The sequence below is a fragment of the Neoarius graeffei genome, chromosome 19 (genome assembly GCF_027579695.1).
Source record: "Neoarius graeffei isolate fNeoGra1 chromosome 19, fNeoGra1.pri, whole genome shotgun sequence".
Classification (NCBI taxonomy): domain Eukaryota; kingdom Metazoa; phylum Chordata; class Actinopteri; order Siluriformes; family Ariidae; genus Neoarius; species Neoarius graeffei.
The window spans coordinates 4,763,922-4,788,397 of NC_083587.1; the positions used below are offsets into that span (position 1 = coordinate 4,763,922).

The window sequence follows — 24,476 nt, forward strand, 5'->3', positions numbered from 1 at the left end:
GCAGCACCTCAGCGCTGCTATATACAAGTCTGCTATTGCCGCATTTGGGAGGAAAGAAAAGAGAAATATTGACTGGTACAAAGCCAACCTTATGCTTATGGAGCCAGCAACCCGGGCCAAAAAAGAAGCATTAGTTAAATGGAAGAGGGACCCCACTTTGCAGAACTTACTCTTGCTAAAGAACGCTAAGGCTAGTAGTCAAAAACTAGCAAGGAAATGCAAATGACTATTGGCTACAGCTTTGCTCCTCCATAGAACATGCATCCTTGACTGGCAATGTTAGGGCCATGTACGATGGCATTAAGCAGGCCACCGGTCCGACCATAAAGAAAACAGCCCCCTTAAAAGCACAAACTGGCGACACCATCACTGACCAACAGGGACAGATGGATCGGTGGGTTGAACATTACTCGGAGCTGTACTCCATGGAGAACACAGTATCCGAGGAGGCCATAAACAGCATTCCATCAATGACAGTCCTCAAAGAACTAGATACACAGCCTACTATGGCAGAGTTAGAGAAGGCAATTGATGCCCTCTCTAGTGGAAAAGCACCAGGGAAGAATGCAATCTCACCAGAGGTAGTTAAGGAAGGAAAACCAGCGCTTCTCCCACACCTTTATGAACTTCTTTGCTTATGCTGGAATGAAGGTGACATGCCACAGAGCATGCGGGATGTCAATATTGTGACTTTGTATAAAAACAAAGGGGATAGAACCGATTGCAACAACTATCATGGGATTTTGCTTCTCAACATAGTTGGGAAGGTCTTCGCTCATGTGGTTCTTGTCAGACTACAGGTACTAGCCGACCATGTGTACCTTGAGGCACAGTGTGGGTTCAGAGCGGGGTGCTCCACTATCCACATTGTATTCTCAGTGAGACAGTTACAGGAAAAGTGTCGGGAGTTGCGGAAACCCCTCTACCTTGCTTTTGTCGACCTCTCAAAGGCTTTCGATCTCGTAAGCCGTAGCGGACTGTTCAGGCTACTTGAGAAGATAGGTTGCCCACCAAAGCTGCTCAGCATAATCAAGTCCTTCCACAGCAACATGAAAAGCACTGCCAGCTTTGAGGGTAGTACCTCCAAGCCTTTCCCGATTCTCAGTGGAGTTAAACAGGGCTGTGTACTTGCCCCAACACTGTTCGGGATCTTTTTCTCACTGCTCTTGATGTATGCCTTCCAGTCCTCCGATGATGGGGTCTACATCCACACCCGCCATGATGGCAAACTTTACAACCTGGCCCACTAACGCGCCAAAACAAAGGTAACACGCGTGCTCCTTAGGGAGCTACTATTTGCCGATGACACAGCCCTTGCGAGTCATACACCTGATGGACTCCAACGCCTGATGGACAGGTTCTCAAATGCCTGTAAAGAGTTTGCCTTAAGAATCAGCATAAAGAAGACTGAGGTGATGGCCCAAGATGCTCCAAGCCCTCCGGTAATATCGATCAACGGCTCTTTGCTTGCTGTGACTGATCGATTCACATACCTGGGATCCACTGTCACAAACAACTCATCTCTGGATGCTGAAATAAACACAAGAATTGGCAAAGCAGCCTCTGTTATGAGCAAACTCAACAAAAGAGCTTGGGGAAACAAAAACCTGACAATAAATACCAAGCTAAAGGTGTACCAGGCCTGTGTGCGAAGTACTCTCCTCTATGGCAGTGAAACATGGACGACATATGCCAAACAAGAGGCAAAGCTCAATGCCTTTCACATACGGTGTCTTCGCAGGATCCTAGGAATTAAATGGCAGGACAAGGTAACAAAAACTAATGTTCTCGAGAGGTCCAGTTCCAGGACCTTATTTGCAACGATCAGTGAACGCTGCCAGAGATGGCTTGGACATGTTCGCCGTATGGGGAAAGGACATGTTCCGAAAGATCTCCTATATGGTCAGCTTGAATGCGGTTCACATCCAACTGGTCGCCTGCACCTGAGGTACAGAGATGTGTGCAAGAGAGATCTTAAGTCAGCTAACATCGACGTAAACTGATGGGAGGAAACAGCGATTGACTGGTCAGCATGGAGACAAATTGTCAAAGCAGGGGTTAAGGAAGCTGAAGCTACCAGATCCCAACTCAGAGATCAGCGGCAACAGAAGGCACCTTCTGCCAACACCACCACATTCAGTTGTGAAGGATGTGGCAGAGACTGCCACTCTAGAATTGGCTTGGTCAGCCACCAAAGAAGATGCCGTCCATGACCGAAACCCATCATCTCTTTAAGACGGATGGAGGACAATGATATAGATATCAAGCTATGTTAGTTCAGAGTGCCACAGGGTCATTTTCTCACACACCAATCTGCATATTCCTAAAGGAACGTGCTGTCTTGTACAGTGCCTTGCAAAAGTATTCATACCCCTTGAACTTTTTCACATTTTTCCACCTTACAACCACAAACTTAAAAGTTTTTTATTGAGATTTTAAGTGAGAGACCAACACAGAGTAGCACATAATTGTGAAGTGAAATGAAAATGATAAATGGTCTTCAAAATTTTAAACAAATAAAAATCTGAAAAATGTGATGTGCATTAGTATTCAGCCCCCCTGCATCAATACTTCGTAGAGCCACCTTTTGCTGCAATTACAGCTGCAAGTCTTTTGTGGTATGTCTCTACCAGCTTTGCAAATCTAGACACTGAAATTTTTGACCATTCTTCTTTGCAAAATAGCTCAAGCTCAGCCAGATTGGATGGAGAGTGTCTGTGAACAGCAATTTTCAAGTCTTGCCACAGATGCTCAATGGGATTTAGGTCTGGACTTTGACTGGGCCATTCTAACACATGAATATTCTTTGATCTATACCATTCCATTGTAGCTCTGGCTGTATGTTTAGGGTTATTGTCTTGCTGGAAGGTGAATTTCCTTCCCAGTCTCAAGTCTTTTGCAGCCTCCAACAGGTTTTCTTCCAGGATTGCCCTGTATTTAGCTCCATCCATCTTCCCATCAACTCTGACCAGCTTCCCTGTCCCTGCTGAAGAAAAGCATCCCTATAGCATGATGCTGCCACCATCATGTTTCACAATGGGGATGGTGGGTGCAGGGTGATGAGCAGTGTTAGTTTTCCACCACACACACAGCGCTTTGCATTTAGGCCAAAAAGTTCAACTTTGGTCTCATCTGACCAAAACACCTTCTTCCACATGTTTGCTGTGTCCCCTACATGGCTTCTTATGCCTGTCTTTCAACAATGGCTTTCTTCTTGCCACTCTTCCAAAAAGGCCAGATTTGTGGCATGTATGACTTATAGTTGTCCTGTGCACAGATTCTCCCACCTGAGCAGTGGATTTCTGCAGCTCCTCCAGAGTGATCATGGGCCTCTTGGCTGCTTCTCTGACCCTTGCTCACTCTGTCAGTTTAGGTGGATGGCCATGTCTTGGTAGGTTTGCAGTTGTGCCATACTTTTTTCATTTTTGAATGATGGATTGAACAGTGCTTCTTGAGATGTTCAGAGCTTGGGATATTTTTTTATAACCTAACCCTGCTTTAAACTTCTCCAGAACTTTATCCCTGACCTGTCTGGTGAGTTCTTTGGTCGTCATGATGCTGTTTGTTCTTCAGTGTTCTCTAACAAACCACTGAGGCCTTCACAGAACAAGTGTATTTATGCTGAGAGTAAATTACACACAAAGTCAAAAAGTCTCATATACATTTTTCATACATATGTTGGGGAGTGCTTGTTAGAGAGCACACTCTGTCTAGGCCATCAGCATGGTGGCCAGTTCCTTTCCTCATCGCCTTTAGCTTCCCCAGTGTTTCCACCAGGTCCCGATTCACTGCCAGGTGGGTAGGAGGCAAGCCCCAGATCACCGTCTGAGGCAAGGCTCAAACCAGGGACTCTTCGCTTGGTAGTCAAGCACTCTCACCACTTGGCCACCTCACCTCATAAATTACACACAGTAGGACTCTATTAACTAATTAGATGACTTCTGAAGGCAATTGATTGCACTGGATTGTATTTAGAGGTATCAGAGTATAGGGGGCTGAATACTAATGCACACCAGATTTTTTGGATTTTTATTTGTTTAAAATTTTGAAGACCATTTATCATTTTTGTTTCACTTCACAATTATGTGCTACTCTGTGTTCGTCTATCACATAAAATCTCAATAAAAAATTTTTAAGTTTGTGGTTGTAAGGTGGAAAAATGTGAAAAAGTTCAAGGGGTATGAATACTTTTGCAAGGCACTGTAAATGCTCAAATGTCAAACAAATGCTCAAAATGAGCAAAATGTTCAGCAAATCACATCGCAAATGAAAGACAGGACGCGTATGACAATTACCTTAACAGAATCTGAACGTGGTCATTGGTTGGACTCTTGAATTGTTGGTGTTGCATTTATGTCAATTCATCGCTCAAAGAACTATATCAATACAATCAAACAAAAGTGAATTTTTGAAAGAGTTGTTCACTTGTTGCCCAATCTGGGTTTTCCTTGTCGAATAAGGAAGCTGGTTCACCTTTAAGAAATTCGAACACTTTCATGAAGAAGCTAACCTGAATGCGAACAGAAATAAAATGAGATTCTTATGCAAACTCTTCCATACTGATTTACAACTTTCTATTTTTATTTTATTTTTTTTAATCCAAGTTCTTACCTGAAATAAAATGCTCGCTAAAAATGTGGGTATTCACAAACTTTTCTGGAGTTTTCAGGCTTAGATCCTCTTGTCGCATTCTTTCTAACCACTCATTTCTTCATTGTTCTTGAAGCATTTGCTTCTCTTTCATATTTTTCTTGATAGCAGGCATATGATAAACCTTTTTATCTATTTCTCGATTTGAATGATTTGAACAACCAAAAAAAAAAATGCAAAAATGAACCATATTGAAGACAGACCAGGCCTTGCTTGCACAAATGACTGTGTTTGTTTGTCACCCAGGTGAAATTATCACATGATGCATCAGGTTGTGCGCAAAGGGTCTATCGGAAATCACAATGAGACATGCTTTGTTTGGATAATAATAAAAAGGAGAGGGAAAAAAAATTCTGGTACAATGAAAGTAATGTCTTGCACAATTTGGTCAGATCATGAGAGTATTTGGCACAGGCCAGTATAGCTGTATATCCAATATAGCTGTAAACACTTACAGATTGAACACCTTTAATTTAATATTGACCAACGATAATTTATCATTAAAGATTAGCCATGATTAACAATGAATAAACAATGGTTAGGCTAATGACTAATTAAGGACAAAAAGGAGCCAATAAAAAAACAAGTCATTGATTTGGTAAGTTTAACCCAGCATTGCACTCAATATAACCAAAATATTGGGTTGAAATAAGAATCCAACCATTACGTAAATTTAAATTAATGGCCTTGTTAAAGTAACCCAACCTGCCAGGTGAAATGCATAACTCTTTTCACTGAGTTAAAATGACCCAGCGTTGTTAAAATGCCACTTACTTCTTTAAGTTACCAGCAGCAGCACAGAAAGGAATGCAATAACAAATATCAGACCTTACTTTATCAGCTCTCTCAAATGCAAAATTTAATACAGAATCTATAAAGTTCTAAATTAGCTGCATTTTCACCAACACTAACCTCATTCTTACACTCCAAGTTTCATTTACAGGGAAATCTTATTCATTTCACCAGTTGGGCAAAATAAACCAACATGCAAAACATCAAACCCATCTGTCAAAATAAAGCCAGCGCTCTAATGAACACACTCAGCACTGTCTACTCCCAGGCCTTTTCTCTTCTATAAACATAATGCTCACAATAAATGGTGTGTTAAAACCTATCGTTTTTCAAATCTGTGTTACAGTAAATGTATATACATGTACACTCTGTTTTGACCAAAATACCATAGGTAAACCAAAACTGTACCTCTACACTTACAGCTGAGCATTGCAAAAGATGTTTAGCATTTGCTTTTCTCACCAAACCTAGGAGAAATTAAATAGTGCTGATGTTCAGAATTATTGAGGTAATATGTACAAATGAAGGAGTAAGATTATGTATATGATAAAGTGCATGAGTATTGCACATAGAGGAATATTGTACTAGTATGTTATTGCACTAGTGTTGATATAATAATACACAGCACAGAATATACAGAGGGGCGGCACGGTGGTGTAGTGGTTAGCGCTGTCACCTCACAGCAAGAAGGTCCTGGGTTTGAGCCCTGGGGCCGGCGAGGGCCTTTCTGTGTGGAGTTTGCATGTTCTCCCCGTGTCCACGTGGGTTTCCTCCGGGTGCTCCGGTTTCCCCCACAGTCCAAAGACATGCAGGTTAGGTTAACTGGTGACGCTAAATTGACCGTAGGTGTGAATGTGAGTGTGAATGGTTGTCTGTGTCTATCAGCCCTGTGATGACCTGGCGACTTGTCCAGGGTGTACCCCGCCTTTCGCCCGTGGTCAGCTGGGATAGGCTCCAGCTTGCCTGCGACCCTGTAGAAGGATGGAGCGGCTAGAGATAATGAGATGAGATGAGAATATACAGAACTGGTCAAATGCCATGGGCTGTATTGCACAGTAGTATAGCAGCAGTGAGTGAGTGGAGGTGTGCTGTTCAGACCTGTGGATAAGTTGGCGGAGGCAGTGAGTGCTGTGAGTTCAGTAGTGTGATATCTATGGGGTAAAAAATATTCCTCAGCTGGGTTGTGCGGGTGTACAGAGTTCTGTAGCGCTTTCCAGGGGGTAAAGAGTCCGTGTCCAGGATGGGTTGGATCCTTGATAATGTTTTTGGCTCTGCGAGTGCACCGGTAGTGATGGATTTCTTCCAGTGATGGAAGTGGAGTGCCTGTGATCCGCTGAGCTGTTTTTATGATGCGCTGCAGGGTCTTCTTATCTTCCAAGGTGCAGCCCGAGTGATGCAGTGCGTGATCAGTGACTCTATTGTGCACCTGTAGAAGTTCATCAGCAGCTGTTGAGGCAGTTTTGCTTTCCTCAGAGTCCTCAGGAAATGGAGCCTCTGAAGACCTTTTTCAGCCAGGGCCGAAGTGTTTGGGGTCCATGATGGGAGTCAAGAGCCATGCAGAACAACACACTGCACTGTCTAAAAGACCAATTATTATTTAATTTAGTAATCAGTCTTCAGCATTTCTCTGAGCAGGACCAAACTGTCAATAAAGACACAATGTAAAATCTCCTGCACCGAACATCAGTTGACACCACCAGCTAACAACTTGAAGGCAGGGTTCAACTTGCACTGAAAAGAACCCCAGTGCATTTCAGGTCCAATGCATTAATCCCTGACTGATTGCCAAAATGGAGCAAAGTCAAGGCCGAAAGGGTCATTCCTTGTCTTGGGTTTTTTAGTTTTTAGTTTTTCAGAACTGTCCATGATCTATATAAGGTGGCAACCTTTGTCCTCATTAGTATAGTGGCCAGTATCTCTACCTGTCAGGTGGAAGACCAGGGTTTGATTCCCTAATGGGGAGGGTATATTAGCTGTGAGTGTAAGAAGGCAAAAGGGTTTTCTGCCTTCATGGATGGTTTCCAAGCAGCTTATGCTGCCCTCTATTATATTTTCTCTTCTCCCGACACACCTCATTCTATTCTTCTGCTAATTACCAGCAGTTCTGGGGGAAGTGCATGCGTTTGTTGAGGAAACAATATCAAATCTACTGCACCGAACATTTTCAGGGACCACATTTGTGAATCAGAGATTTCCACAAATCTGACAGCATTCTAATTTTCAAAGTTCTGTAACATAAATGAAATAGATGACACCATTGGTGAAATTAATTGGCAAACACTATAAAAGGGTCAGTTGACACCAACAGCTTACACCATGAAGGCAGGCTTCAACTTGCACTGAAAAGATCCCCAGTTCATTTCAGGTTCAATGCATTAATCCCTGAGCGGTTGCGAAAATGGAGCAAAGTCAAGGCTGAAAGTGTCATTCCTTGTCTTGGGGCTTTTTTATTACTATTATTTTTATTCGTGGTGAATAAGAGAAGAGAATATACAAAGAAGAAGACCATCTGTCTGTGATTTTGTCACAAATGATACCCTAAAATTGTCTAAGACTAGATGGGCTAGTGTGTCCTCCCTTGCTGTCTCCTGTAGTCCACTATCATCTGCTTAGTTTTACTGACGTTGAGAGAGAGGTTGTTGTCCTGGCACCAGCTGGCTAACGCCTTCACTTCCTCTCTGCATGCTGTCTCATCGTTGTCCGTAAGGAGGCCCAAGATGGTTGTGCCATCAGCAAACTTGTTGATGATGTTGGCGCTGTATTTAGCAGTACAGTCGTGGGCGAACAAGGAGTACATGAGGGGACTGAGCACACAGCCCAGTGGCTCACCTGTGTTCAGGATCAGTGAGGAGGAAGTGTGGCTACCGATTATCACCACCTGTCTGATTATCTGCCTGTCAGAAAGTCAAAGATCCATCTGCAAATGGTCATCTGCTGATGAAATCATGAAATATTTCGTCATGATTGCATTTTCTCTGCTCATACCAAGGCAGTTTGTACTTATTAAGTGCAACTTTGCACCTAAATCCTTTCAAGATCTTGCAACCTGATTTGATTTTGGTTGCTGGTCACAGCCCATGGTCAGACTGTGAGCAGAAGCTTTTTTTGAAGAAGCTCATTTGGGTGATAACAGATAGCGTGATTATAAAATTTTTAACATCGAGTCTGTTTTGTTGATGTTAAAAACTGTTCATTGATGGAAACTTGAGTGCAAAACCGTTCATGACAACTTCAGTCCGAAAGTTAGCCAGTCAACTGTAGTCCTCAGCCATAAATGCATCCCTGTACCGGCCATTTCCATCCTTTATTGGATGTGTTGTTTTCAGGACAGGAAGAAGCCTTTCCCTCAGTGATCTTCAAGGCTCCAGTCTTTTAAAACTGCCTAATTTCCTGACATGGGATCCTTGACCTGCTTCTCCTTCTTTTGATGCATGTTTCAGGAAGCAGATGTTGCTTTATTGTTCAGTGAGAGTAATTGGGTCAAGGTTGGTGAGAAGTGGTTCTTCAGAGCACATGGTGGCTTTTGGACCACCATGTTGAAGAAGGGAAGTAGGTGTAGGTTATATGTATGTGCAATTGGTCTTAAGTGATCAATGTCATTAAATCAGTCTCATTAAATCATTAAATCAGTCTCATTAATAATACCATTAATTTTGGTGCTTAATAATAAATTACCAAACAGCTAAATTATGGTATATTCCAAATTGTTATGATCACTATCGTATTACCTAAATACTGCAACCAATGGCGTTCATATACACCTTGGAATTCTTTGAGATTGGATGACTTCAAAAATATGGGAACAACACAGACACAGTTTAACAATTAATTGAATTTATTATAACAAAGATAAAAATGAATAATAGCAGTTGAAATCTTCAAATGGTCAGCAGCAAACAGTGAGGTATGTTTATGTGTGAGAGCATGTGTGTGTGTGTGAGAGGAGAGAGGGAGAGAAAAAGTGTGTGTGTGATAAAAAAATTGAGTATTAGCAGTTGAAATACATTCAAATGGTCATCAGTGATATGTGTGGGTTTAAATGTGGGCGCGATAAAGTTTGAATTGAATCAGGGCTTGGAATGTTATCTAAAGTTGAGACAAAGGACCTTGTGGTAAAGAACGAAGGAGGAGGGGTCACCACGTGTTTTAAGGAGAACAAAGGGTGTGTGTGTGTGGGGGGGTGACCACGTGGCTGAGACAAAGGTGACCACCTCGTGGTATTCTAACCCTCTACTTATAACGTTACCAAAATCACTGAAATCTTGATGAGGTCAAAATATGTGCAATAATGAAATTAAAGGTTAGAAAGGATAGCAAGAGCATGCAAAAGCCTATCTATTAACAATTGAGAGATCAACACAAATAGAACAATAATCAATTCAACACCCTAAGTAGCTCATACAGAGCTTCTCACACCTGGAACACCATTCCTAGCACAATTAGAGAACTACAAACATTCAACTCATTTAGTAAACAGGTAAAATTATGGCTATTGGATAATCAACACTGTCAACATAACTCTGCATAGTCTGTATTTGCATTTGTTTTATTCTTTTTGTTTGTTTTTAACTAATTTTACATTATTTACTTAATTAATGTGTGCAATATTTTTTATTTATTTATTTTAACAATCTGTGCAATACTTGTTTTTATTTTCTTAGGGACCATCAACCTGTCTAGGGACAAAAGATGGAAATTAGCCTTTTGGCTACAATCTTGTATATTTTGCATTTTTTAAATGTTATTAATATATGCTGTCCCTTTGTTAAATAAATAAACTTTCAAACTTTCAAGTGTCTACAGTGTACAAAATTAAACCATTCCTGAGTTTAAATTCACACTACTTCATAAAGCTAATTCCTAAGACTAGTCTTTGTGCTCAAAAATGCCAGTCTTACTTCCAGTATCTTGCTGATATGCAAGATTATAGAGATGTTCAAAAACTTCTGAATCCGCCGGAGCATGTGGGTCGTTTCCGTGGAAAGCAGAGAATTCTTGGTCCAAACTTCAGCGTCCATGAAGAAAAGTCTCTGATCAAACAATGCGCACAGCGCTTTTAGTCAGAAGGAATCTGGTCGCTTCTAACTTTAAATTAACTGCTTTGGGCTGCAGTCGTAACGTTACTTAATGAACAAATGTAAAAGAAACCAGTTGTACTCAATCTGAGTTAAATCGCGCAATTCTGGATTTTTTTACCGTGGCCAGTGGTAAACAAAAGAAAACGCGCTCAATTCTGTTTCTTGCAAGAAAGACGTCTTTATCTTGGGGTGCTCTGACGAGCAGATCTCTTTGTGTCCATGTGATGAGCTCATGTGGCGCCAAAAGAGAAAGAGAGTAGCATGCCTTAGTTACTTATGGAGTCATGGAGGAAGTGACGTAGCTGATCCCGCCCAGGCGTGACGTAGGTCAACGCGGAAGTTGGTTGATGGGATTTGTAGTTTCTAGATGGGACGCTGGCATTGTACTTACATAAGTGTGCATCCTTCTTTCACATTGTTAAAGCTATCCATGCTGACTTTGCTCAGTAGATAGAATATGTTTTTCAGACTGGATGTTGGGATTTTCATACCCCTGTGTAAATATGTGAGTGGGTCGAACTAAGGGCTTCAAAACAATAATCAAGAGAAAAGACATCTGTACAAGGGAAAGTCACCGCCTCGTCACTATTTAGTGAAGCACCTCAGTAGCCATGACATTTTTTTTTTCCTGGGCCAGTTAGCTCAGTTGGTTAGAGTGTGGTGCTAATAACACCAAGGTCACAGGTTTGATCCCTGTACTGGCCAGTTCCCTACTTTACAGGTCCTGTTGTTTTCAGGACAGGGGAAGCCTTTTTCTGTTGAGGGAAATGTTCTCCAAAACAAGAGATTCTCTGGTTGTTTCGCAAAATGTCAATCGAGTCCTTGTATCTGGATGTGCCATTGAAATACAGCAACTCAACTGATTGCAGGATGCAGTAAATTCAAATACACACATGAGATTGCCTCAAAGAGAAGCACCTATGAATCTCTTAAAAATCAGTGCTCCTTTTTCAATTAATCTAATTGTGCTTCATTTTGAAAGTAACTTTAATTTCATAAACTCTAAAAGGTATATTTAGTTGCTTGAATCACTCAAAACCACTCCAAAACATAGCAATTACCAAAGGATCCAGGAAGGTAGTAGCCATTGTTAGGGTATGATAGACAGATAGATGGTCTTTTTCTTTGTATTTTCTCTTTTCTTATTCACCACTAAATAATACAGCTTTTCCAGAAAGTCCATAGTGAGAATTCACCAGTTGACCACTATTTCATTCTGAGGGGAATGACTCAGGTGTTTTTCATTTAAAGTGCACAGGATCTGATCAGAACTTGATCTTGTTCGCAGCCCAGCCCACACAATCCAATGGGGCAACAGAGGGTACAATGGATGGTCCATCATACCATGTGAGCAGACCAAGTGAGTTAAACATTGATGGGCAGTTATCACTCTGAATTGGTTCTAGGGGCACAGCCAATTACGCTTTCCATCCATCCATCCATTATCTGTAACCACTTATCTTGTACAGGGTCGCAAGCAAGGTGGGGCCTATCCCAGCTGACTATGGGTGAGAGGCAGGGCACACCCTGGACAAGTCACCAGATCATCACAGGGCTAACACATAAAGACAAACAACCATTCACACCTACAGTCAATTTAGACCCACCAATTAACCTAACCTGCATGTCTTCAGGGGAAAACAGAGCACTCAGAGGAAACCCACACAGGCACAGGGAGAACATGCATACTCCACACAGAAAGGCCCCCATCAGCCACTGGGCTCAAACCCAGAACGTGCTGGCTGTGAGGTGACAGCGTTAACCACTACATGACTACGCCACCGCCAACTGTTCTAATGCTCCCCGAGCCACCATGTTGCACCCAAATCCAGACCTATAGTGCCCAATATCACTGAAGCTGTGATGGTACTGGAATAAACCTCAGATCCAAAATTGCAGAAGTGGACCATGCCTATCTTGAAGAGAACTTGTTCCATATTGATGGAAACAAAGGGTTTGGGATATGCAAGCTTGCTGAAAAGCAGCCTTCAGGTGAAATATATTATTTAAAGAGGTGCAAACAACAGCTTCACAGGTTCCACTGAGAGTTGAACTCAGACCACTGGATTCAGAGTGCTAACCATTACACCATGGAACCAAGACACAGCTGCAAGATTGTTTTTATGATCAAATTACTGCCATATAACTGACCTCCCTCTGGCAAAAAAATTAGCACCCACTTGGTCAAAGGCATACACAAACCACCAATCCCGATACATGGGAATGAATCAGGGACCTTCAGTCTAATGCTCTCCCAACTGAGCTATTTCAGTATGCCCTACAGGCTTTAACTCATGGCTTCTTCCATGCAGTCGGATACAGCCTTTGGCCCTTGTCAAATGTATGCAGCAAGCAGAAATTTGTTTTTGAGATCACATTCCATGATATTACATTACAGGCATTAAGCAGATGCACAACATCAACTCATCAGACTTGGAGATAGACCGTCGCATTCAAGCTGCCAACAAAGCCTTCAGTGCTTTACAAAAGCAACTATGGTCTCACCATGACATCAAGAGAACCAGCAAGTTGAAAGTATACAACACCGCAGTCTTATCACCTCTGCTTTACGCCAATGAATGTATAATGCTCTACGGTAAACACTTCAAGTATCTGACCAGGCTACAACTGCGACACCTGCATCAAATCCTCAAAATAAGATGGCAGGACAAAGTCCCCGATGTAGAAGTCCTCAGGCGAGCCAAAACAGTAAGTGTGTAAACCCTTATCACAGCCTCCCAACTTCTTTGGGCTGGACACGTCTGGAGCACGCTTGACAAGCAACTACCCGAAGCCGTTTTCTATGGGGAACTGAGCCTAGGAAAGAGGCTGACAGAAACAAGGAGGACAGAAACTGAGGTACAAAGACGTTTGGATGAGGAACATGAAGAATGCCATCATTATCGATCAGACGTGGGAAAGGGATGCCTCAGTTAGAGCAACATAGCGAAGCAAAGTTAAAAGCTCAGTGTTTGAAATTGAAGACAAGCATCAAAGGGACTAAAGGAGAGCTCATGAAACTAGACATTCCATAGCACCTCAACCGGGCCATTCATGCCACCGCTGCGGACAACTCTGTCGATCTGGTGCGGGCCTCGCGGCCCATCTGCGTTTCTGTGCATCCTAATGAAGTAGGCATCATCGGTAGCAATAGACAGCCAACAAAGGGTTGCGGACAACTGGCACCATTGGTGGGGCCCTTTGGCTATTCTGTCATAAGAGCAGGGCTGCCTGAGATTGATGACCCAGGACTAAGCGTGCAATGGTTGGTGTCTGATAAGGGCTGTCTCGCTGCTTGTGTTGCTTGACCTTCGTGCAGCATTTGATACCGCTGATCAATCTATTCTTCTGGATAGACTAGAAAATGTTGTGGGAGTTAAGGGAACGGCCCTCTCCTGGCTCAGCTCTAATTTAACTGATCGCTATCAGTATGTTGATGTGAATGGTGCTTTTTCTAGAAATACTGAGGTAAAGTTACAAGGTTCTGTCTTGGGTTCACTGCTTTTTTCTTTATATATGTTCCCTCTGGGTGATATTATTCGTAAACACTGTATTATTTTCCACTGTTGTGCTGATGACACACAGTTGTGTGGTTCTGCAAAACCTGATGAGAGACACCAGCTTAAAAGAACTGAGTAATGTGTGAAGGACATTAGACACTGGATGCTTATTAACTTCCTTCTGCTTAACTCTGACAAGACTGAAGCACTTGTACTCGGACCACATGCAGCTAGAAGTAAGCTTTCTGATTACACACTAACTCTGGATGGCCTTTCTGTTTCTTCACGTGCAGCAGTAAGAGACCTCGGAGTGATTATTGACCCCAGCCTTTCATTTGAAAATCACATTGATAACATTACCTGGATAGCTTTCTTTCATCTCAGAAATATTGCTAAGATAAGAAATTTAATGTCACTCCATAACGTGGAAAAAAACTAGTTCATGCTTTTGTTACCTCCAGGTTGGATTATTGTAACGTCTTACTGTCTGGATGTTCCAATAAGTGCATGAACAAGCTCCAGTTAGTTCAAAATGCAGCAGCAAGAGTCCTTACTAGAACTAGAAAATATGACCACATCTCCCCTGTCTTATCCACACTGCATTGGCTCCCAATCAAATTTCGTATCGATTATAAAATACGACTATTGACCTTTAAAGCACTGAATAGTCTCGCGCCACAGTACCTGAGTGAACTTCTGCTCCTCTATGATCCACCATGCCTACTTAGATCAAAGGGTGCAGGCTATCTGCTGGTTCCTTGTATAGTGAAGGTTGCATCAGGGGGCAGAGCCTTTTCTTACAAAGCCCCACATTTATGGAACAGCCTTCCAAGTATTGTTTGGGAATCAGACACAGTCTCAGCATTTAAGTCTCAGCTGAAAACATAATCTGTTTAGTCAAGCCTTTTGTTAATTGTGTTTATGAGGTAAAGGTGTAGATCTGGAGGGTCCTCAGACATAGAGTCTTTGGTAAACTGGGATGTATGGATGCTGTCAGTCCCCACTCGCTTGCTCACTCGAGTCTGTTGACGATGTAGTGGCTGGCTGTTTTATGTCTCGGGGCTCCCTCATGCCTGTGTTACCTTCTGGCTCTCCCCTTTTAGTTATGCTGTCATAGTTAGTTTTTGCCGGAGTCCCTGCTTGTACTGTGCAATATATATACGGGTACTGTTCCTACTTATTCAGGTGATATTGGGCATACCTAACAACCTGCGTTTTCTCTCGCTTCCCCCCCCTTTTTTTCCGTCTGAGTTACATGTTGGTCCTGGGATCAAGATGCCGAACTCTTCTGCTCCTTGGACCTGCCTGATCCATCCTGGTGCCCTGTGTCTGGTTGGAGTCTCATCGCATCGTTCCTGTGGAGGACGGCCCCATGTGGACAGTTGAAAGTCACACTTGGAGGATGTTTTGGACACTTACAGTCATGCTTTTATGGCTGAGGACTACAGTTGAATTGCTAACTTTAGGACTACAGTTGCCATGAACAGTTTTGCAGTCAAGTTTCCATCAATGAAGAGTTTATAACATCAACGAAACTGGCTTCATGTTAAAACTGTTAATGTTATAGTCATGTTGTCTGTTGTTGCCCAAATAAGGATGGGTTCCCTTTTGAGTCTGGTTCCTCTCAAGGTTTCTTCCTCATGTCATCTGAGGGAGTTTTTCCTTGCCACTGTCGCCACAGGCTTGCTCATTTGGGATAGATTAGGGATAAAATTAGCTCATGTTTTAAGTCGTTAAATTCTATGAAGCTGCTTTGCGACAATGTTTATTGTTAAAAGCGCTATACAAATAAACTTGACTTGACTTGAAAGTCCCTGCATTTGACTGTGCAAAACTCCCAACACCATTCTGTTAACATATATAGGTGCAAATTTCAAGAAATAAAAGCTGAAATTCTGACCTATCAAATATAGAAGGCAAGCCAAGAAGCATTTATTTGTAACATGTAATTATTAAGCACACAGTGGAATTTAAACTCTGCGTTTAATGCATCTGGAGCAGTGAACACACACCCACAAGTGAGCAATGAGCACACACACATAACCAGAGCAGTGGGCAGCTATACTACAGCACCCAGGGAGCAGTTGGGGGTTAGGTGCCCTTGCTCAAGGACACTTCAGCCTAACTTCAGGCCATGGTTACCCCATAATAACCTAACCGCATGTCTTTGAACTGTGAGGGAAACCAGAGCACCAAGAGGAAACCCGCACAGGCACAACATGCAAACTCCACACTGACAGGCCCCCCTCGGCTAATGGGTTCAAACCCAGAACCTTCTTGCTGCGACATGATAGTGCTAACCACTACACCACCGTGCCACCCACTTTTGACATCAAACGCAAATGTCGTCAGTGTATGGCAAAAAAAACAAACAGAATTGTCCTTGCTGTTCCAGTACTTTGGGGCTTGCAGCTGGAAATACTGTTAGAGCTGTTGCTATCAAAAAATGAATCACTACATTCTGAGCAGCTTTCAGAGTGGTGTGGAGGTGAAATGTGGAGAAAACATATCAAATGTTGAAACTGAGAAATTTTATTGTTGTTTGAAAAAGATATGCTAATTTTGAATTTGAGGCCGGGAACACATTTCAAAAAGTTGGAACAGGGGCATGTTTACCATGGTTCTGCATCACTTCTTGCTTTCACAAAACTCTGTAAATGTTTGAGAACTGAGGAGACCAAGTGCTGTAGTTTTGAAAGAGAAATGTTGTCCCATTCTTGCCTGATGATAGGATTTCAGTTGCTCAAGCGTTTGGAGTCTCTTTTATCGTATTTTGCATTTCATAATGCACCAACTGTTTCCAATGGTAACATTTTCCAAGTGACCTGATGGACAAAATTCTGGTAACATTTTCAAAGTGAGCTGATGCACAAAATTATTCACGTTCTAAAAGAAAATACATATCATATGGTTCAATATAGCTCAACTTAGAGCCTGCACAGCTCAGTAGATAGGACCAAGGTTCAACATTCTTTGAGTTACATTTAATGTTTTCTGAAGCTAAAGCATCCTTCAAAAAGGCCACCGAAACCTGTTTTCTGAAAGCTATCTCTGACAAAGCTCAGCTCACAGTCTGACCATGGGTTGTGACCAGCAACCAAAATCAAATCAGGTTGCAAGATCTTGAAAGTATTTAGCTGCAAATTTGCACTTAATAAGTAAAACTGCCTTGGGATGAGCAGAGAAAATGCAATCATGACAAAATATTTAACGATTTCATGAGCAGATGACCATTTGCAGATGTATCTTTGACTTTCTGACAGGCAGACCCCAGGTGGTGATAATCGGTAGCCACACCTCCTCCTCGCTTATCCTGAACACAGGTGCACCACTGGGCTGTGTGCTCAGTCCCCTCATGTACTCCTTGTTTGCCCACGACTGCACTGCTAAATACAGCACCAACATCATCAACAAGTTTGCTGATGGCACAACCATCTTGGGCCTCCTTACAGACAACGATGAGACAGCATGCAGAGAGGAAGTGAAGGCGTTAGCCAGCTGGTGCCAGGACAACAACCTCTCTCTCAACATCAGGAAAACTAAGGAGATGATAGTGGGCTACAGGAGACAGCAAGGGAGGACACACTAGCCCATCTAGTCGTAGACATTTTTAGAGTATCATTTATGACAAAATCACAGACAGATGGTCTTCTTCTTTGTATCTTCTCTTCTCGTATTCACCACGAATAAAAATAATAGTAATAAAAAAGCCCCAAGACAAGGAATGACATTTTCAGCCTTGACATTGCTCCATTTTGGCAACAGCTCAGGGATTAATGCATTGGACCAGAAATGCACTGGGGTTCTTTTCAGTGCAAGTTGAAGCCTGTTTATTCACAGTTTACATCAACATACTGATAGAGATCAGTTAAATTAGAGCTGAGCCAGGAGAAGCCTGTTCCCTTAACTCCCACAACATTTTCTAGTCTATCCAGGAGAATGGAATGATCAGCGGTATCAAATGCTGCACGAAGGTCAAGCAACACAAGCAGCGAGACACAGCCCTGATCAGACACCAACAGTAGTTCATTTACTACTTTAACCAGAGCTGTCTCTGTGCTATGATGAGGTCTAAATCCTAACTGATACATTTCATGGATGTTATTCCTATGTAAATATGAGCATAACTGCTGTGCCACAGCTTTTTCAAGGATCTTGGAGATAAAGGGGAGGTTTGATATTGGACAGCTGACAGGGATCAAGCTCAGGTTTTTTAATCAATAACTGCTAGTTTAAAGCATTTGGGTACATAGCCCATCCTAAGAGAAGAATTTATTATTTTTAGAAGTGGTTCAATTACTTTGGGTATTATCTTTTTGAATAGATGTGTAGGCAAGGGATCTAGTACACAAGTTGAGGCTTTTGATGCAGAGATTAATGAAAGTAATTCAATTTCTCTAAGGGGAGTAAAACATTCTAATTGCTGATCTGATACAGTTCTATCAGTTAACTACAGGGTCACTTACATTGTCTGACCTTAAATTAGTAGTTTGAGTCTTTTGTTGGGTATTCTCAATTTTGTCATTAAAGAAATTCATGAAGTCGTTGCTACTACATACTACAGGTATACACATGTCTATAGTGGACTGTAGCGGTTCAGTGTTCGTGGGTGGAGCACAGAGGATGGCAGGACAGAGATCAGGTTTGACAGCTCGTTTTATTATCACACTTTTCAGCCTAATAATTATGTGCACTTTTCAGACACACACACATCCAGCGTCTGGTTCAGCAAGAGCTCCTCTGCTCTCGCTCTCCCTCCTTAAGTAGGGCGCAGTCACTGGGAAGACACAAACACAGGTTAATTGCTCTCAGGTGTAGTGAATCTGCCACTCACTTTCCCTGACTCCGCCCTCCTGTCACAGACCGGCGCTTGACCATGCCCCCGCTGCCACATGGACTTATTCCTGGTTAATTTTGCTACAGTATTAAACAGGAATCTAGGATTATTTTTGTTATCTTCTATTAGGGAGGGGAGATAAGTTGATCTAGCAGCACTAAGAGCTTTTCTATACTTCAGGAAGCTCTCCTTCCATGCTAATTTGAAAGCTACCAATTTTGTTTGATGCCATTTACATTCAAATTTTCAAGTGGTCTGTTTTAAAGTGTGAGTGTCTTCATTACACCAGGGTGCTAATTTTTTATCTCTGAACATTTTCCTTTTAAGAGGAGCTACATTACCTTATGGCAGATAATGAGGTCAAGTATGGCGGAACGTTGACTCTAAGCATTCAGTTCCCTGATCAAGTTCTGCAGGGGCCGACAGTCACCCAATCAAAGTTGATAACTCTGGGAGATCATTTATAAAGCTCTGTGCAGTAGTTGACATGAATGTACATTTAATATAGTAGCGTGGTGATGTGCATTATTATTACTCAGACATATTTTGAATGAGATGAGATAATGATCTGAGATAACTTCAGACTGTGGAAGTATGACTATATTTTCTACATTTAACCTGAATGGTAGTATTAGATCGAGGGTGTGACGACCATTATGGGTCGGTCCTATGACATTCTGATTAATCCCTACTGAATCTAAAATGGACACAAATGCTGTTTTCAAAGGGTCTTCTGGGTTATCGAAGTGAATATTAAAATCTCCGACAACTAAAGTTTTGTCTAAGTAAATATCCAGATCTGAGATAAAATCTGCAAATTCAGAAAGAAACTCAGAATATGGCCCCGGGGCCTGTAAACAATAAGTCACCATGAACCTGTTTTTGTTTTTGTTTTTTGGATGCCTTCTTTCCAGTAGAATATAGTGAATGGAATCATTGTAATAGTCATAAATCATGGAGAAATAAACACAATATTTTCTTGCTAGTTATGATAATGGACACAGTGTAGTGTCTCTCCTGGAAATCACAGGTCCTACTCCCTAACTTGAATCACATACCAAGACAATGAAGTTACAGCCCTTGTTGAAAGCAGTAAAATCAGTAAAGCCATACCATTTTGTGAAGAATGCAAAGGTGACATGAACCTGCATTCACGCAGATATCTAATAGAACGGGGGTTAATAGGGGCTTCATGCCCTGAATAGAAAGATGGCCAAGATGGCTTTTGTTTCCCCTTCACATGAGTGTTAGTGCTATTGATGCTGGTCATTTGAGGTTAAGGCCTATGTCGCAGTGGCCTCATCGATGAGGCACTGGACTCTTAAGCCAGTGTTTGTGTGTCAAATTTGATGAGAGAAAGGCTTTGTCCAAAGGCTTTTGAAATTCGCGATTGCATGTGTTTAGCAGAGAGGGGCAAGCAGATTTCTTCTAACACCAAAATTTCCAAGATCCCATTAATTGAGAGTACACACAAGGATGCAGCAGAAGCATGGCTGGCTTGCTAAACAAGAGGAAGCAAATCAGTAGTAAAAATGTGTCAGCCCATTTCAGTCCAGACAAATCCAGGTGTTTTCAGTTTCTTTTCTTCTTCTGTCCCATGTCAATTTGCACCACGTATAGGGACCGTTACAGCAATAGAGACAGGTTCCTAGCACTTCATCCCCCCCTGTCGTTTGCCATCAGTCTTCTTATGTTGGACTTTTCAACATAAGTTTCACGAATGCCTCATCGGTGACAATCCATGTCCCGTTTGAAACCATTCACCCGTACAACTGGGTTTGGGAATGCCTCACCGGTGTTTGCATCATGAAACAGTTTTAGCTCATTGCACAAGTGTACAATGGACTTGTCAGGATTACTCGAAATCATTTCTGTCAACCATTGCACACTTAGTCCTGGGTCATCAATCTCAGGCAGCCCTGCTCTTATGACAGAATAGCCAAAGGGGTCCCACCAATGGTGCCAGTTGTCCGCAACCCTGTGTTGGCTGTCCATTGCTAGCGATGATGCCTGCTTCATTAGGATGCACAGAAACGCAGATGGGCCGCGAGGCCCACACCAGATCGACAGAGTCGTTCGCAGCGGTGGCATGAATGGCCCGGTTGAGGTGCTATGGAATGTCTAGTTTTGTGAGCTCTCCTATACTCCCTTTGATGCTTGTCTTCAATTTCAAACACTGAGCTTTTAACTTTGCTTCGCTATGTTGCACTAACCGAGGCATCCCTTTCTCACGTCTGATCGATAATGACGGCATTCTTCATGTTCCTCATCCAAACGTCTTTGTACCTCAGTTTCTGTCCTCCTTGTTTCTGTCAGCCTCTTTCCTAGGCTCAATTCTCCGTAGAAAACGGCTTCGGGTAGTCGCGTGTCAAGTGTGTGCCAGATGTGTCCAGCTCAACGAAGTTGGGAGGCTGTGATAAGGGTTTCCATGCTTACTGTTTTGGCTCGCCTGAGGACTTCTACATCGGGGACCTTGTCCTGCCATCTTATTTTGAGGATTTGATGCAGGTGTCGCAGTTGTAGCCTGGTCAGATACTTGAAGTGTTTACCGTAGAGCGTCATACATTCATTGGCATAAAGCAGAGGTGATAAGACTGCGGCGTTGTATACTTTCAACTTGCTTGTTCTCTTGATGTCATGGTGAGACCATAGTTGCTTTTGTAAAGCACCAAAGCCTTTGGTGGCAGCTTGAATCCGGCAGTCTACCTCCAAGTCTGATGAGTTGGTGTTGTGCATCTGCTTAATGCCTATAATGTAATATAATGGAATGTGATCTCAAAAACAAATTTCTGCTTGCTGCATACATTTCACATGGGCCAAAGGCTGTATCCAACTGCATGGAAGAAGCCATGAGTTAAAACCTGTAGGGCATGCTGAAATAGCTCAGTAGGGAGAGCATTAGACTGAAGGTCCCTGCTTTGGTATCGGGATTGGTGGTTTGTGTATGCCTTTGACCAAGTGGGTGCTAATTTTTTTGCCAGAGGGAGGTCAGTTATATGGCAGTAATTTGATCATAAAAACAATCTTGCAGCTGTGTCTTGGTTCCATGGTGTAATGGTTAGCACTCTGAATCCAGTGGTCTGAGTTCAACTCTCAGTGGAACCTGTGAAGCTGTTGTTTGCACCTCTTTAAATAATATATTTCACCTGAAGGCTGCTTTTGAGCAAGCTTGTGTATCCAAAACCGTTTGTTTCCATCAACATGGAACAAGTTCTCTTCAAGATAGGTATGGTCCACTTCTGCAATTTTGGATCTGAGGTTTATTCCAGTACCATCACAGCTTCAATGATATTGGGCACTATAGGTCTGGATTTGGGTGCAACATGGTGGCTCGGGGAGCATTAGAACAGTTGGCGGTGGCGTAGTCGTGTAGTGGTTAACGCTGTCACCTCACAGCCAGCACGTTCTGGGTTTGAGCCCAGTGGCTGATGGGGGCCTTTCTGTGTGGAGTATGCATGTTCTCCCTGTGCCTGTGTGGGTTTCCTCTGAGTGCTCTGTTTTCCCCTGAAGACATGCAGGTTAGGTTAATTGGTGGGTCTAAATTGACTGTAGGTGTGAATGGTTGTTTGTCTTTATGTGTAAGCCCTGTGATGATCTGGTGACTTGTCCAGGGTGTGCCCTGCCTCTCACCCATAGTCAGCTGGGATAGGCCCCACCTTGCTTGCGACCCTGTACAAGATAAGTGGTTACAGATAATGGATGGATGGATGGAAAGCGTAATTGGCTGTGCCCCTAGAACCAATTCAGAGTGATAACTGCCCATCAATGTTTAACTCACTTGGTCTGCTCATATGGCGTGATGGACCATTCATTGTACCCTCTGTTGCCACATTGGATTGTGTGGGCTGGGCTGTGAATAAGATCAAGTTCTGATCAGATCCTGTGCACTTTAAATGAAAAACACCTGAGTCAGTCCCCTCAGAATGAAATAGTGGTCAACTGGTGAATTCTCACTATGAACTTTCTGGAAAAGCAGTCAGCTAATGATTGTATTATTTAGTGGTGAATAAGAGAAGAGAAAATACAAAGAAAAAGACCGTCTATCTGTCTATCATACCCTAACAATGGCTACTACCTTCCTGGATCCTTTGGTAATTGCTATGTTTTGGAGTGGTTTTGAGTGATTCAAGCAACTAAAGATACCTTTTAGAGTTTATGAAATTAAAGTTACTTTCAAAATGAAGCACAATTAGATTAATTGAAAAAGGAGCACTGATTTTTAAGAGATTCATTAGTGCTTCTCTTTGAAGCAATCTCATGCATGTTTTTGAATTTCCTGTCCTGCAATCAGTTGAGTTATTGTATTTCAATGGCACATTCAGATACAAGGAATCGATTGACATTTTGCAAAACAACCAGAGAATCTCTTGTTTTGGAGAACATTTCCCTCAACAGAAAAAGGTTTCCCCTGTCCTGAAAACAACAGGACCTGTAAAGGAGGGAATTGGCCAGTACAGGGATTGAACCTGTGACCTTGGTGTTATTAGCACCACACTCTAACCAACTGAGCTAACTGGCCAAAGAAAAAACATGTCATGGCTGCTGAGGTGCTTCACTAACTAGTGATGAGGCGGTGACTTTCCCTTGAACAGATGTCTTTTCTCTTGATTATTGTTTTGAAGCCCTCAGTTTGACCCACTCACATATTTACACAGGGGGATGAAAATCCCAACATCCAGTCTTAAAAACATATTCTATCTACTGAGCAAAGTCAGCATGGATAGCTTTAACAATGTGAAAGAAGGATGCACACCTACTTCCCTTCTTCAACATGGTGGTCCAGAAGCCACCATGTGCTCTGAAGAACCACTTCTCGCCAAGCTCGACCCAATTACTCACACTGAACAATAAAACAACATCTGCTTCTTGAAACATGCGTCAAAAGAAGGAGAAGCAGGCCAAGGATCCCATGTCAGGAAATTAGGTAGTTTTAAAAGACTGGAGCCTTGAAGATCACCGAGGGAAAGGCTTCTTCCTGTCCTGAAAACAACACATCCAATAAAGGATGGAAATGGCCGGTACAGGGATGCTTTATGGCTGAGGACTACAGTTGACTGGCTAATTTTCAGACTGCAGTTGTCATGAACAGTTTTGCATTCAAGTTTCCATCAATGAACAGTTTATAACATCAACAAAACAGACTCGATGTTAAAAATTTTATAATCACACTATCTGTTATCACCCAAATGAGCTTCTTCAAAAAAAGCTTCTGCTCACAGTCTGACCGTGGGCTGTGACCAGCAACCAAAATCAAGTCAGGTTGCAAGATCTTGAAAGGATTTAGGCAAGGCAAGGCAAGTTTATTTACCGTTTATAGCACATTTCATACACAGTGGCAGTTCAATGTGCTTTACAGAGGTAAAAACAAAACAGTAAACAATAGAAAATAAAATTACATAAAATAAAGGGGGAAGAAGAGAGAAATTCAGTAAAAACAGCAGAATAAAATGGAATAAAAGTTAAATAAAGTTTAAGACATGCAAAGACTGTGAAAGTTAAGTAAAGTTTAAAACATGTAAAGATGATGATATTTATCAATTAGCAGAAAGCATCTGAAAACAGCTTGGTCTTTAATCTAGATTTGAAGCTGCCAACAGCAGGAGCATTTGTAATGTCCTC

General features: G+C 42.2%; 2 non-coding genes across 2 annotated transcripts; one reads left to right on the forward strand and one right to left on the reverse strand.

Annotated features, from left to right (window-relative positions):
- The first annotated feature begins 11,151 nt into the window (after positions 1-11,151).
- On the forward strand, positions 11,152-11,225 carry trnai-aau (transfer RNA isoleucine (anticodon AAU)). The gene has a single exon. It is a non-coding gene; the product is annotated as a tRNA-Ile (tRNA).
- A 12,077-nt stretch (positions 11,226-23,302) lies between these two features.
- Positions 23,303-23,376, reverse strand: trnai-aau (transfer RNA isoleucine (anticodon AAU)). The gene has a single exon. It is a non-coding gene; the product is annotated as a tRNA-Ile (tRNA).
- Positions 23,377-24,476: the final 1,100 nt, after the last annotated feature.